The sequence below is a fragment of the Arvicola amphibius genome, chromosome 4 (genome assembly GCF_903992535.2).
Source record: "Arvicola amphibius chromosome 4, mArvAmp1.2, whole genome shotgun sequence".
NCBI lineage: Eukaryota > Metazoa > Chordata > Mammalia > Rodentia > Cricetidae > Arvicola > Arvicola amphibius.
This window is the reverse complement of record NC_052050.1, coordinates 11,861,660-11,877,943: the sequence shown is the minus strand read 5'-3', so window position 1 is coordinate 11,877,943 and position 16,284 is coordinate 11,861,660.

Here is a 16,284-nt window from a genome sequence, read left to right as displayed (position 1 = left end):
AAAGATTGCTTTGTCCAAACCACAGTTCGTGTCCTGCCGCCCTCCTGCCCAGAAGCGTTCAGTGCCTCCGCATTGCTGTTCACAGACAAACTTCTTTCACATCAGATTCAGAGCCTGTACCGGGAACATGTGACTATTTACGTTTGAACACATTAAGATTGAAGCACAATAAAACTGAGTTTGGTTCAGCGACAGGGTAGCCACCTTTCAACTTGGTGTGGTCACTTGTGACTATAGAACTCGTGCAGAGTTCTCTGGGTCAGGTGGTCGAGACCCATGTTCTCCTCTGGCTAGGGCCCATTGATGCACCCATCAGGAGGACTCGATACATGCTATTTCCTCAGCCTCATTCCTCTCCTCTTTGTCTCTCTTCGTCCCCCCTCTCTGTTCTTGCTATGTGGCTAAGGCCAGTCTGGAACTCCTTATGTAGGAGTGATTTGTGATGTTTCTGTTTCAGGCTCCCAAACGCTGAGATTACAAGTGCACCACCAGGCCTGGATCCTTACTTTCTTCTCCATCAGCTAGAATCTCAGTTCTTGGGCAACCGTATCATCCCCCAGACAGGCCCCACATCCTCCTTTCTGTGTTCCATTGCACAGTCCTTCACTCTTTCATATATTTTTACATTCTCCATTTCTCCTTTGTTTAAGATTTTCCACCCCACGCACTATGGGGAAAAATCTTTTCCTGTTTTTTTTTTTTTGCTAAACACTGGGTTCTTAGAATTTGACGTGTAAGTAGGGATTGGGTGAAGGAGTGTGTTGCGCATCCGACCCACGGAGATGTGCAGCTCTATGAGAATTATTCCTTGTCTCTTTCTGGAAGGACAGCAGTGAGACCCACAGACTTGTTCAAGCCCTCCGTAGATAAGGATCTATAGCTATCATATGCTTGCTTTCTTGGCATCATACGTTTGTCTTATGGATATCGTATGCTTGCTGTACTAAAACCTCCAGAAATCTCCCCTTACCTTCTCTTCCTTCCGTGGTGTCATCTCCTAAACTTTCAAGTCCTCCTGAGTCAGGAAGGACTAAACTGAGCATGGCAAGGTCTTCTGTCATTTCTGCTGAGCTCACTACTCTCCTGCTGGCATCTTGCCACAGCCTCACTTCCAGGAGCAAGGATGCAGAATCCCCTCAAGCATAGCCCTTTACATTGCATGCCAGGGAAGCAAGGTTTTGTTAAAGTCACTGTTAGCAGAGCAGACATTGACCATGAGGGTCCTCAGGGAGGAACTGGCTGATAATACATTAATTATTTTCTAACTGCTTGGACCACAGCTCATTTCCTAGAGCCATGCAGCCTTGAGCAATCCCAGGAGGCGCCGTTGGCTGGAGGAGAGCTAAGATGCATATCCCCCTTCCCCATCCTCTGGGCTGAGATTCGTGGACCTTAGTCACTGGTACCCGGGATCCTGAACAGAAAGGCAGGAAGGAGGGGGGTGTCTCTGAGTTTTTTTTTTCTAAACTCAGTGTTATCAGAAGGAAAAAAATTGGAGCCAGAGTGAAAGACCTCTGGCCATCTGTCATTTTCTCAACCAAGTTCTAAAGCTCTTGAGGACATGACTCTGTTTTGGATTTCTTTCACGCCCTCTTCAGTGTTTGGTAAAGTGCAACACACAGTAAATTACCCTATAAGTTACTAGTTATTAGCAGTGTAGATGAGTTTCCTGATGTATAAATGCTTCCTAGTTCCAAACCTTGGGGGAAAGAATCTCTTGAGGGACAGAATCCCGTCTCTCTTAGAACAGAGTTCTCTTACTCATTTGTTGACTCTCCGATGCATTAGGGCAAGCATCTACAGTGCTCAGCCTTCAGTTAGGTCTTGCATCTGTTTGAGAGTATCATAGAAGACATCAGTTAGGTACCAAGAATTGATACAGGAATCTTAGATCAAATTAGAAATCCCAGGTCCTTAGGAGTCTAGGCGTGACTTCTTTTTCTTGGTTTAACAATATGGCCAGACTTGTTACCTGGATGATTTCAGATGACCTCACAGATTTGGGTCTCAATGGCTCCCAGATGGAAGGAGATGACTATGGCAAGCTAGAAGAGACATTTCTGGAGCTGGTGTTAAGATTTCCCTCTGCTGCAACATTGAGATTGATCGCTGGAGCTGTGGGTATCTATACACTCTGGAGGAAAACAGAAAAAGGACCCTCTAGTCTAAGAGATTCCCAGAGTCACAACAGGGGATTGACAGATCCCTTCTAGCCAAGCAGTTTCCTAGACTTTAGTCCTGGGTGTGGAACTAAGAACTAAAATGGTTAATAAACATCACTGGTCCCAGACAAATGGTTATGCAAAGAGAAGCTGAACTGTGACCTTGTGGCTGAGCTTCAGTACACAGAAGACAGGTCAAGGTTTGGAGAATTCCTGACATGAAGCCTGTTGCTTAGAGAGCACCTCCTCCCGGAGCTCCGGGATCCTGTGCTGTATGCACATTCAGTGCACAATCAGGAATGTTAACTGGGAATCCTAGTCCAATGAGCTTCTGGCCTCACTGTGACGTGATGTTGAACTGAGCAAGGATCTCATGGCCACAGACTTTTCACATGACTCTTGCTTCCTTTGTACAGGCCTGTGGGGTTTAATAAGGACTGATTTCACTCCCCAAGCAACAGCTGACAAAGTCTGGAGACCCTCGTAGTGGCCATAACCAGTGGACAGAGTGCTGAGAGAGAAAGAGAGAGAGAGAGAGAGAGAGAAAGAGAGAGAGAGAGAGAGGGAGAGAGAGAGAGAGAGAGAGAGAGAGAGAGAGAGAGAGACTGGGAGAGTCCTATGATGCAATTAACTAAGTCTCACCACAGAAGATTATCTGGCCCCAGAGGTCAGTAACACTGGGGTTAGAAACCCTGGACTAGAGCCACGGAATCATGAGGAAATAAAGCACTTAATCCTCTGATGACAGCCTGAAAACGGCGATGATGGATTTTAGACTCCGAGCAATTTAATATTTTCCATAGCCAGCATAAAAGCCTTCCTTAGGGCCCCATACACCGGATCGCTTCTGTACTGCAAAAATTAAAAATGTTACTTAATTTGTTTGCTGTAAATATGTGTCAGCGAACATTTAGCTGTCAGACTCATCCCAGCCTAACGAGTAGTATTGACAAGTCCCTGAAACACGTTAGTTCCAGAAGATGCAGTGTTGATGTCCTTAAATCCCAAATTGTATTTCATCCTTTAACTGTGCAACCCTAAAAATAAATAACTATATGTTGCACATCCATACACACATATGCTTACATGTACACACACTCATATACACATGCATATGTACACATACATACACACATGTATACACATACATACAAATACACATGTACATAAGCACACACATGCACACATATGTGTTGCAGGAGCCCGCTTGTTGGTTTCCAGCTGCTCAGCCCTGAAATAATCACACAGAAACTATATTATTTGCAATAGTGTTTGGTCAATAGCTTAAGCATATTTCTGGCTAACTTTTATATCCTAAACTAGCACATCTCTATTAAACTGTGCATCAACACGAGGTTGTGGTCTACCAGCAAAGTTTCAGCACATCTGTCTCAGGCAGTGGCTCCATGACTTCTCTCTGACTCCGCCTCCTTTCTCCCAGCATTCAGTTTAGTTTTCCCCATCTAGTTCTGTTCCCCTATAGCTCTGCTATAAACTCAAAGCTGTTCCTTTATTAACCAATAATATTCACAGCATATGGAGGGGAATCCCATATCACATATGCATATGTATACACAATACACACACATACATACATACATGTACACACATTCATACAATATACACACATAAGCATATACATACACGCATATGTATACATACACACATACTCATATACACATATGCATACATATACACATACATATATACATATACACATATAGATACATATATACATGTATATGTTCACACACACACATACACACACACACACTCCAGTTTTAGTAATAACATTGATTTGGTGGGTATGAGTTCTTTCTTTCATCTAATCATTTTTCTGAGCATAGAAAGCAGAAATGTGGCCTAAAGATGATACTTTGAGCAGACCAAGAAAACTCAGGAGGTTTAAAAATACACACCCTGGAATCTAAAATAGTCAAGAGTTTGCTAGGATATACTTGTTTTTCAACAAAAGTTTGAACTTTGCCCCGTTGTCCATGTTACAGGTGTGAGTTATTGGAAGAGAACGGTATCCGAAGAACGGAGGGGCTTGCAACAGGCATCTGCTTTCTGTGGCTTGTAGGCAAATTTCCTTGTGACCCACCCAGATGAAATTTTTTCCAGTCGCTGGCCTATGACCCAGGGCTGATTTGCATGCTATTATTTTCCACTTGATATACAAATGGATCGTAATTGTGGATTTGGCCTCTTTCCCTCCTCAGCATGAGCAGTCAACCGTGTGGCTGGAAAATTTGTTGAGAAATTCATGCTGGTTTTTTTTTTTTTTTTTTTTTTTTTTTTTGGAACTTCCTACACGTCTGTTACAAGAAGGTAGCTGGGCCCTTCATGTTTCCTTCTCTAAAAGGGCAATTATGATTCAGGACCAAGTAAAAGTGGAGACAGCAGACTGGCTTTCTTTCCTCCTTCCCTGCTTTATTTATTTATTTATTTTTGAAAGTGTAGATTTGGAGAGGGAGTATGCTATGCATACTGATGGGGTAGGATGTGGATAAAAGTTTGGAGAAGCATGAAGTTTTTCTCACGGGAGGAGAGGAAAGTTGGCTGCGTGGCCTGGTGAGGCACGCCTGGGTGGTACCAAGGAAGACTCGTTTTAGGCATCGGGATGGGAATCCAGCCCCAGCCAATCGTCTTGTGCTGGAAACTGACGCAGAGCAACGGCACCACCCACATGTGTGTGGCGATGGAGCAGGGATGTGCCCTCTTCAGATGTCGCAGCGCCTGGACCCTAAGGACCTGGGCTCTCAGGGGTTTGCTCGAAGGGGCTCTGCGATGAGTGAGATGGGGTTTCCAGCCATCTTACTAGAAAGGGTCTTAGATTACCATTTCACTTGATTTCTGAAAACTAAGTCAGTGTTTCGCTTCCTTCATGATGGAGTTGGTGGAGTTCATCTACGTATTGACTTCCTGTGTTTGGTTCTGTTACAGTGACATTTTAATCACCAACCCTCAGGGACTTACCACAACCAAGAGGGATTTCTCAGTTCTCCTGCCTGCCTAACCAAAGTCGGTAGGGCTTCTGCTCCATAGACTGACCAGTGGGATAGCCACAGAGGATCCTAATAACATGGATTTTGGTTCCTCAAGGCAAGGAGAGGAGCCACAGGGTTCAGCACTAGAATCCCAGCACTTCCTCAAGAAGTGATTGGCAACTGTTACTGAATTCCCATTAGCTAGAGCTGGTCACATGACCCACCTAATTGCAAGGGATCTGCCACACAGAAGACAATATGCCAATTTTACTGAATAGTAACGCCTCTACTAAATGATTTCCTTTAACTTAACACCATTAATAATGTACGTTTGTGTAAAGCTTACTGAAGGCAGAGATTTGGGTCATTTGGACATATTATCTTACCATACATAGTACTCTCAAATCCTGAACATTAAGAAGACCAAGGTCCACAAGTGGACGTAATAACAGTTAAGTGGAAAAGGATTTGAACCTGGTTTTGATCAGAGCCTCTTCCATTCTTCCCCAGTGGCTTGAGAGAAGCCGGTGTCTTGTTAAGAATTTAATTTGATGGGCAAGAAAATTAGCATAGCCACTATGGAAATCAGTATGGCGGGTCCTCAGAAAACTAGAAATAGATCTACCACACAGCCCAGCTATGCCACTCAGGTACATATCCAAGTTAGCACACACAGAGAGACACTTGTATAAATTAGCATAGCCACTATGGAAATCAGTATGGCGGGTCCTCAGAAAACTAGAAATAGATCTACCACACAGCCCAGTGATGTGGGAGAGTCTTCTGTTTGAGTTGATTTCATTGGCTAATAAAGAAACTGCCTGGCCCATTTGATAGACCGCCCCTTAGGTGGGTGGAGTAGACAGAACAGGAAGAGGAAGTGAGGTAGAAGGATCAGTCAGATGCTACACCTCTCCTAAGTTAGACAGACCGCTGTGCCTCTCCTCAGAGAGATGCCAGATGCGATGAAGCTCCAGCCCAAGATGGACGCACGCTAGAATCTACCTGGTAAGGCACCACTTTGTGGTGCTACACAGATTATTAGATATGGGTTAGTCAAGATGTGAGTAAGAGGCTGAAAATAATGGGCCAGGCAGTGTTTAAAAGAATACAGTTTCTGTGTAATTATTTTGGGGCATAAGCTAGTCAGGAGGCCGAAAGCAGGGCGGCGGGAATGCAGCCCACAGCTCATCACTACAGAATGGCGCCCAACGTGTGATGTTATTTTGGGGTAAAAGCTAACCATGTGGGAGCCGGGCAGGATGAAAAGCAGGCCTGCCCGCAGCTCCCTACTACAGAATGGCACCCAACGTGGATAACTGAATCCACAGAAAGCCTGAGAAAGCTTGGGAAAGACTAGAGTAAAGCATGTTTTCTTGATAACAGCAATTTCTCGGGTCTGAGCAAGCGCTCTCATCTAAGAGAGGCTTCCTGACTCAGCTTCAGCTGCAAAACCCTGCAGCTCATTAACAGGTCCTGCCACAAAACACTTAAACGGTGTTGATGAAAAGCTTTTCAGTTTTCAGCTGTAGCAGGAAAAAAGTTTTGCTGTTTTAAAATGCCAGCTTTCTGGGTCATCCTACCAGGGCAAACTCTGACTCTTTCAAGCAGGCGGTACTGACTATGGAGCTTTTGATTGTTGTTTAACACTGTTGCAGCTTGCTTCCTGGCAGGGACCTTGAAACACTGTAGAATTGTGGCAATGAACATGGCTCCTGCGGGTACCTCCGCCATGAGGCTAGAAAGCTAAGGCATGGGCTGGATCCAACCGCCAAAGTTACGGCTTTAGTTCTACCGATTTTGGTGGGTAAATTAAAGACTTATGTGGTCACAAAAAGAGAGATATACAGTAAAAGAAAGATTCAGTGTCGAAGAAAACATCAAAATGGTTTACAATGTGTTGAAAATATATGTAGGCTAAAGGTTACAGTTCTTAAAAGTAAAAAAGAAAAAGAGAGAAGGAGTAATTTGGGTGTGATGGTACACACCTTTAATCCCAACACTTGGGAGGCAGAGGTAGATTGACCTCTGTGACTTCAAGGTGTGGCAGGACACACCTTTAATCCGAATGCCTGGGAGGCAGAGACGGAAAGACCTCCGTGAGTTCAAGGTGTTGTAGCACACACCTTTAATCCCAGCACTGGGGAGGCAGAGACAGACGGATTTCTGAGAGTTCAAGGACAGCCTGGTCTACAGAGTTATTCCAGGACAAAGATATACAGAGAACCTGTCTCAAAAAATAAAAGTAAAAATAAACGAAATAGAGGTTAAAATAAAGCCGCACAAAGATGGAAAATACACAGAGAATCTTGATACTGTATGCTATTATGCTCTTTTTGAATTGTTTGAATGCTGAGGAAGGAGCAACAGCTGCTAAAAGATATTTGTTTACAAATGCTGCTGAACTAATCCAAGAAAGATATCTTGAAAATACCTTGACTTTAGAATTTGGATCTAAGGATATGATACTTTGGAAAAGAGATTCTTCTTTTATTTTTACAGAAAATGAGACCCGTTGGATTGCTTCTATCCCAATATGGTATGATAGACCACGCCCTCCTGAAAGGTTGCTGTGAACACCTTCAGAAAATTACTTCACCCAACTGATGACTGAGATGAACCTGGCATACAGGTTACACCATGAAAGATCTGATTAACAGCGTCCCCATTCAGCAGGAAGCAGTTTGGAGAGAAATAACTACGTCCATATTCCCAAATATTATTTATAAATGTTCTTTTACATTTAAAGGGGGATATGATATAGATATGAATAATTTGCATTGGTAAGGATTTTAAGGTCAATTTTGTTATATGTATATGTATTTCTAATCTTGATTAAGGTATTGTGATCGTGTAGTTCATTTTAAGAATATAATGTATAATTAGGAAATATAGGTTGCTAATGGATAATCATTGATAATAGTAAAGCTTATAGTCATGTTAGTTAGATTTTCTAGCTATATAGAGATTTATTTAAGTTACATAGGCATTCTTCATATCTTTCAAAGACTACAGAATATCTCATTTTAGATGTTTTAATAACTTAAGGCTTTTCATGACAATGAGACACATCAGCTCCTGGCAGCACCAATCTACTTCAAGAGGAAGATGGGCATCGAAGAGGATCCTTATGGAGTTTGATAGCCACTTGGGCAAGAAACTGCTCTTGCCTGGACTGTTGGCAGAAACTGGACACAAAGAACCCAACGAGAGAGGACTGCTGAACTTGCCTAAATGTGAGATGATTCTTTGGGGTTCCTAATTCAAGAAAGAGTCTGCGAGACATTCTGAAGGACACAGCAGATAGTGACTGAACTACCTTTGAAATTTCCTGATCACGGAAATGTCTGCTGGAAACTATGGGCCTGTAGGCTGAAGATGGATGCCCCAACAGTACAAAAGAACTTTGGGTGACTGTCCAGGCAGTGAGATGTCTCTGTCATTTCTAGAGTTTTGGAAGTAGCTTACTTCTTGTTCACCTAGGTAATATTGTGTCCTTCTGGAGTCTCTGATGGAGTTGAAGAATAGATAGATAGTTATAGTTGTTTTCCTTTGTTATGATAAAAGATAAAGTAGATATAAATATTGTACCTGTAATTCTTACTTGATAACTGTTTTGTTATATGTAATTTTACTATGTTAAAGTTAAAGCCTTCTTTTTATTGTTTAAACAGAAAAAGGGGAAATGATGTGGGAGAGTCTTCTGTTTGAGTTGATTTCATTGGCTAATAAAGAAACTGCCTGGCCCATTTGATAGACCGCCCCTTAGGTGGGTGGAGTAGACAGAACAGGAAGAGGAAGTGAGGTAGAAGGATCAGTCAGATGCTACACCTCTCCTAAGTTAGACAGACCGCTGTGCCTCTCCTCAGAGAGAGAAGACAGATGCGATGAAGCTCCAGCCCAAGATGGACGCACGCTAGAATCTACCTGGTAAGGCACCACTTTGTGGTGCTACACAGATTATTAGATATGGGTTAGTCAAGATGTGAGTAAGAGGCTGAAAATAATGGGCCAGGCAGTGTTTAAAAGAATACAGTTTCTGTGTAATTATTTTGGGGCATAAGCTAGTCAGGAGGCCGAAAGCAGGGCGGCGGGAATGCAGCCCACAGCTCATCACTACAGCCCAGTACATGTACCACTCCGGTACGTATCCAAGTTAGCACACACAGAGAGACACGTGCACACCAGTGTTTATTGCTCTGCTAGTCCCAAGAGATAGGAAACCAGCCTAGAGGCTCATCCACTGAGGGATGGATAAAGAAAGTGGGGTGTGTATATACACACATGCATACACACATACAATGGCGTTAAAGAAAAATTAACATATCATTTTCAAGAAAACGGATTGGAAACAGACAGTATCATGTTAAGACAGATCAATCAGATGAGAAAGATGAATGTCACATGTGTTTTTCCTATGCAGAATCTAGATTTTATAGTGACTGAAAAGCAGAAAGGGTACTATTCAGGGGGCATGGTGGTAGGGAGATAAGACATGGTGATGGGGAAGAAGGACAAATTGTCTGCTTTCTCTGATATGTGGAATTAAGGTTTATCTATTATATATGGAGGGGACAAAAGAAGTTAAGGAGTGACTATGAATGATCTACACATATGAAGGGCACATCATGAAACACATTATTTTTGTATGCTAAAAAATTAATGAGGACGCTAATTTGACTTTTTGATGTCACTATCTTGAAAACTGTGATCGTGGTGTGGGGGAAACACAGGAATTTGTCATCTGTTTGCTGTTATGAAAGCAATGACTGGACTGATATTTTAGAGAGATTTTACCAAAAGTACCCATTTCCTGACACATTAGTCCTCCCTCGGTGATAAGGACACGTTGCTTCCTCTTCTCGGAGCTGGATTCTGGCTGTGTTGCAATGGGACTCTGCAATGCCTGCGTACCGACCTTGTCCTGACCCTGTATGTCCACAGCCCTGGCTCAGCTATTGTGTAATACCCATCCAGAGGGTGGTATGGCTTCTGAAGAGGCACCCAAACGAGAATGTGTTCATACCCTGGGGTGGAGACCATGGAGAGGTCTGTCCCAAAGAGGAAAACAAACAAATCATATTCCAGAGCAACCAGTGACCCCCAAATGGGTCTGAATGAAGACAACAGGTAAACTTTACACAGCACTGATCTTGTTCCAATTTAACCTGTTCTGTCCTCACAGATGGTCCTCACGCTATCAGCAAGGTTATTATTCTCTCCATTTTAAAGATTCAGGAGCCAGGAACTTGTGCCCATGACTGTGGCACTCTCAGCAGCCGGCCTTATGACAAAACTCAAGAAGACACCAGAATTTGATCAGGAGACCCTATCAGTAACAATCCCCCATCAGGCATAGGAAGTCCAACACTTTGGGTGTAAAACAGCAGCAGCAGCAGCAACAACAACAACAACAACAACTATGTCTAAAGATTGATGAGTGGCTCTGTCTTTACAGCTTTCATGGTTTACACTTCCATGGAAGTCTCCCTGATGTCTGAGCCTCCACAAGAACTAAAGCCCTGGGACCCCTGGGCTGTAAACCTCCTGGACTTGTGTTCATCCCGTCCTCGTTTCTAGGACCTGTCTGAAAGCATGAGTTGAGGTTAAACTCATTGTTGAATTTCACTTCTAGAGTTGAAAAGACCTGACCTGAAATCCAGTGTGTGTGTGTGTGTGTGTGTGTGTGTGTGTGTGTGTGTGTGTAGGAGGATGTGAGTATGTTTTTGAGAGCCAGAGGACATCCCTGGCTCTGGTTCTTCATGTATTTTCCACCTTGTTTGCTTCTGAGTCAGGGTTCCTCACTGAACTGAGGCTGGTTGTTGTAGGAGCCCAGGAATCTTCTTTTGCCTCCTCCCCAGTGCTGACATCAGTTGTACACCACCACCCCACCCAACGTTTTCTTTTATGTCAATGCTGTGTGAATTAACAACACAAGGAAGGACCTGAGTTTCTTGCACTGGAAGCATCTCCTTGACTCCGAAGTCCAGTTTCTTGTGTAACCTAGCCTGGATGAGCCTTTCCCTAGTCCAGAAGTGTGGATAGTAACAGTACCTGTATAAGGAGTTCTGAGGGTTAAATGACACCAGATATTAACACTATCCTCAACAGTGCTGGCATGTGTCAGCTGCTTCTGCGTGGCGAGGTCCATAGAGGTATGGCTTGATGGGAAAAGTCTCCCATAAGCTGAGATCAGCCTGTTTAATACAGTTTTATGAGAGGCAAAGAAAAGGGGCTTCCTAGAATCTGGAGAGAGAGAGAGAGAGAGAGAGAGAGAGAGAGAGAGAGAGAGAGAGAGAGAGAGAGAGAGAGAGAGAGAGAGAGAGAGAGAGGGACGGAGGGAGGGAGGGAGGGAGGGAGGGAGAGAGAGAGAGTTTCTGAAACAGGTGAGCACACTGCAGATACAGACCACTCTATTTTCTCTCCACCTCCAAGGTCTAGTATTTGACTTCTCGGTGTTGAGGGAGAGAGATCATTTCATAGTTTCTTTGTGGAAGAGCCAGCTCTGGCTACGGCTACGTCAAACAAGGGCGATGACCAGCCTGCAAGTGAGGGTACTTTTTCCTGGCATGGGAGACCACAGACATTGTTTCTTCACCATCAGCCCAACCACCAAACATAAACGGAGAGGGCAGGATTTTGCTGGGAACCAAACAACTCAAGTGGAATGTTAGCGGAAACCAACCAGTGTCTTTCACTACTGGGGATTCAGTGTGGAAGGCACCAGGCACCCTCCCAGGCACCCTTGGGATGCATATCACACCCTCCTTCACAGACCAGGAAACTCAGGCTGGAGGAAATAAGCCTCGGGATTCACGACACATAGGAGGTGGCCATGACAGAATTCAGACTTGCCTGCAGAGCTCCTTAAACTGTCTAGGCTTTCATCCACCCACTCACCCACTCACCCATCCACCCACTCACCCACTCATTCATTCGTTCATTCACTCACCCACCCACTCATTCATTCATTCAGCCACTCACCCACTCATTCATTTGTTCACTCACCCACCCACTCATTCCCTCACTCATTCATTCACTCACCCATCCACTCATTCATTCATTCACTCACCAAATATTTTATGAGCACCTACACCATACAAGTGATATTTCAGGTAAGGGGACAAACATTCCTTCATCTTTTTATGAATGTCCTCTGGCTGCGGCATCTAGCCATCACAAATTTGGTGGCTTAAAATAACATATTCTCTCACAGCTTGAACCCAAGAGTCTGAAAGACAGGTTGCCAGGAGGGCTAAGCTCCTTTTGGGGCTCTGGGTGAGGATCCATTCTTTGCTTTTTCCATAGCCGTCATTGTCACAATGGATGCCTCATTCCAGCCTCTGCAGGCTTGGCTACCTCCTCTGTCTGTGTCTAATCTTCCTCTTATAAGGACACTTGACAATGGATTTGGGGACCATTTTGATAATCCCCCAGTGAGCCTTCCTATCATCTTAACTAAATCAACCAAAAGTTATTTATTTATTTATTTTTGGTTTTTCGAGATAGGGTTTCTTCTGTAGCTTTTGGAGACTGTCCCGGAACTAGCTCTTGTAGCCCAGGTTGGCCTCGAACTCACAGAGATCTGCCTGCCTCTGCCTCCCGAGTGCTGGGATTAAAGGTATGCACCACCACCGCCCGGCCCAAAAGTTATTCTTGATTTAATTACTTAAAAAGAGTTACTCTCCAGAGCAAGATGCTGGCCCCAAGACCTGGAGGTTAGAACGTGGAGCCCTTATTTAATCCCAAACAACCCTTAAAGAGTTTAGAATCCAGTGAGGTTATTGATAAATCAATAACAGGACCATAGCAAGTTGTGATAGGAGCTCCCAGGAGAGTAAAACAGGGCTCGGGGAAAAGAAGCACTCCAGGATCCCCTCCGGTTGGCAGGATAGAAAGCTTTCCTTTTGTGAGGAAGGCCAGGAGAACAGGAAGAGCCAGCTGGCTGTGTCCAGAGGAATTCAGCTCTTCGGTGTACTGCTTATTAAATTATACCTTTGTCAGTAGAGGATACTTCCAATGAGAGGGGCACAGCACGCCTTACCAGGAGATTAGGGAAGACATACTTTTCATGGATGTGGATGACGTGGTTTTGCTGTCACAAAGCATGTGTTATTTTACTAGACCACAGACTCCATGGCTGCCAAAGAAAGGGATCATAATTTTATAAATCAAAGCTTACAGTTTTTGGCTGGCTTCCCCTATCTTTTAATGGGTTTACAGCTAATAACGGAACAGATGTTACCCATCGTAGGTAACTGGGTGTTTGCTTTGTAATGAGTTTAACCTGGAGAGGCCACTGATGCATTAGGCATTCAACGATGTTTTATCGATGGTTTTCATTTGGTTAAGATTGATTTAAATTTTTTCCTAGCTCCTAATTTTGCAGCCACATCCATGGCATATTGATTGATTAAGTACTCATTGGCTCATCACAGCAGACCTGAAAGTATAGTCTGGGGAGAATCTAGCTGACCTGGGGACCTTTGGCTTCCCTTTGGATGGAGGTCAGTGACTTGGAGTCCACCTACCTAGCCTGTTTGACTGTATGGCCTGCACAAAGAACCTTTTGTTCCCACTTCCAACTTCATCTAATTGCCAGTTCTGTTTCTTTGCACTGAACGACAGCCTTGCAAATCTGCAGTCCAGCTTCTGCTGGAGTTTTATCTTAATGCGACTGTCACTCAGGTGCCGATCAGGAACTCTGTTGAAAAGGTAAGCCTTGTGGAGGATGGTCCAAAGGATGTCTGGTGCCCACTGCACTGGATCCTCAAGACTTTACCTTCTTTCCTGAAGCTAGACACAGGCTTCAGTACCAGGACCCTGGTGTGCATCTGAGTGAACATAATTACATGGTGCTTATGCCGAGGGATATCTGGGGGAGGCTTTCCTAAGGATGTGGAGGAGGATGCCAGTCCTTATGCAACACTGTGACTTGTGGTGGTGGTGGTGGTGGCAGTGATGTGGGGAGGACAGGAGGGCCTTGGAGAAGACATTCCTCGGCTGAGTCACCTCCAGGGGTCACTGTGCTTTTCCAGGCCTCTGCTTATAGACATGGTGGTTTCTAAGCAGAGCTGACTCTGGCAGGTTTTCTCGGCAAAGGTAAGAAACTCCTTACAAACCGGCTCCACTGATCTTGAGTCTCTTTTCTCTTTGACCTATTTTTCAGCTTTTTTTAAATTTTATGTTGAAACAGATCATGATTATTTTATGATATATCTGGAAGCTTAGCTAACAGATAATCTTGGATTCTCTTTTATCTAAAAGGTTTCAAAAACATTTGAAAAGATAACTACATAGAGTTTAAATTTGTAATGAAATATAACTGTCCCTGGATGAATGGTTTTCCAAATGATACTTTCCTGGCCTATTACTCTGAGCTTGTAAATAGGTCTTCATTTGGCAAAAGACTCTGTGGATGTAACTAAGTTAAGGCTCTTGAGATGAGATTGGATTATGTAGACGGGTCATGAATTAATTGGCAAATGTCTTGGAGGGGAAAGATAGATGGGGAGGAGACATGTCCAGACAGATAGAAGGGGGGACATGTACAGACAGACAGGAGAGGAGATGTGTACACATAGACAGGAGAGGAGAGATGGACATATGGATAGAGGAGACATGTAACACACAGACAGGAGACATGTACATGCAGACAGACAGGAGATGGATTACACAGACAGACAGGAGACATGTACACACAGACAGAAGACATGTATACACAGATAGGAAAGGAGGCATTTACACATGGATAGAAGAGGCATGTACACACAGACAGGAGACATGTACATGCAGACAGACAGGAGACATGTACACATGGTTAGAAGAGACATGTACACACAGACAGGAGAGAAGACAGGTACACATTTGGGATAGAAGAGGCAAAGACATGGCTCTGAGACCCACTGTAGTGATGGCCAGAGGGCATGGGATGCCATCAGCCCCCAGAAGTCAGATGAGGCAAAGACTAAAGTCTCCCAGGAGCTGCTGGAGGGGGCGCTCCTGGCTGGCACCCAGGCTGCGTCACTCCAGCTGCAGGGTGGCAAACCGCTGCTGTTTGAGGCACCATCATAGACAGAGACAATGGCAGCCTTCATGTCAGTACCACACCTCATTTCCTGTTGTTTGGGAACTGCAGGGTGATCCTGTAGTAGCTTCCAACTACATACTGAGAAGTGTGACGTCTCAGGCACCCAGCTGGAACTGGGTGGACCAAGAAGAGTTCTCTGTAGGGGCTCCAGGTTAGGGAGGCAGAAACATTTGTAGTAGGAACTTGGGCATTTTTGTTTTCTCATAGCAAACTGAACTAGGGGATCGCCATTCCTTGATTCTCACCACTATACTAAATAATATTATCTATCAAAATAATGCTGTGGTTATAACTATAAACACAGAGCATGCATTTTTCTCCATATTGCTTTGGTGCCATGGAGTTGCAGTGAAGCTATTTGTTTACTTTAAAATATTTATTTATTTATTTATTGTGGTTTTTCAAGACTGGTTTTTCTCTGTATAACAGTCCTGGCTATCCTAGAACTTGCTCTGTAGACCAGGTTGGCCTCGAACTCACAGACTTGCCTCTGCCTCCTGAGTGCTGTATTTATTTTTCTGAATGGTGTGATGGTTAATATTGACAGGACCTAAGCTCACCTGAGAAACAAACGTCTGCACAGGTCAGTGAGGTAGATTTTAGGTGAGCTGAGGTGGGAAGACCCACCTTAAATGTGGGTGACAGGATTCCATGGGTTGGGGAATCTCCAACTGAATACAAAGGGGAAAGCCAGGTGAACACCAGCATTCATTTCTCTCTACCTCCAGGCTGCACTTGTAATATGAACAGTTGTTCAAGCTCCAGCTGCCATGACCTCCTTGACTCCCAACCGCGAGCCAAGACAAGCCCTTCTTCCCTTCAATGACTATGCTCCTGGCAGTGTTTGAAGCAGGTAATGCAAATGGTGGCTTCTCCCAGAGATTCTTGGTCTCTGCGGTGTCCTAGCACAAGGCCAGCACCTTTGATTCTTACTGGATATTTTCGCCAGGGCTTCTATGCTGAGACATCTGAAGCCATAGGGGCAGTCTGGGGCAGTGGGACAGTGACTTCATAAGAAGGGGAAGGAGAAAGGAGAAGGAGG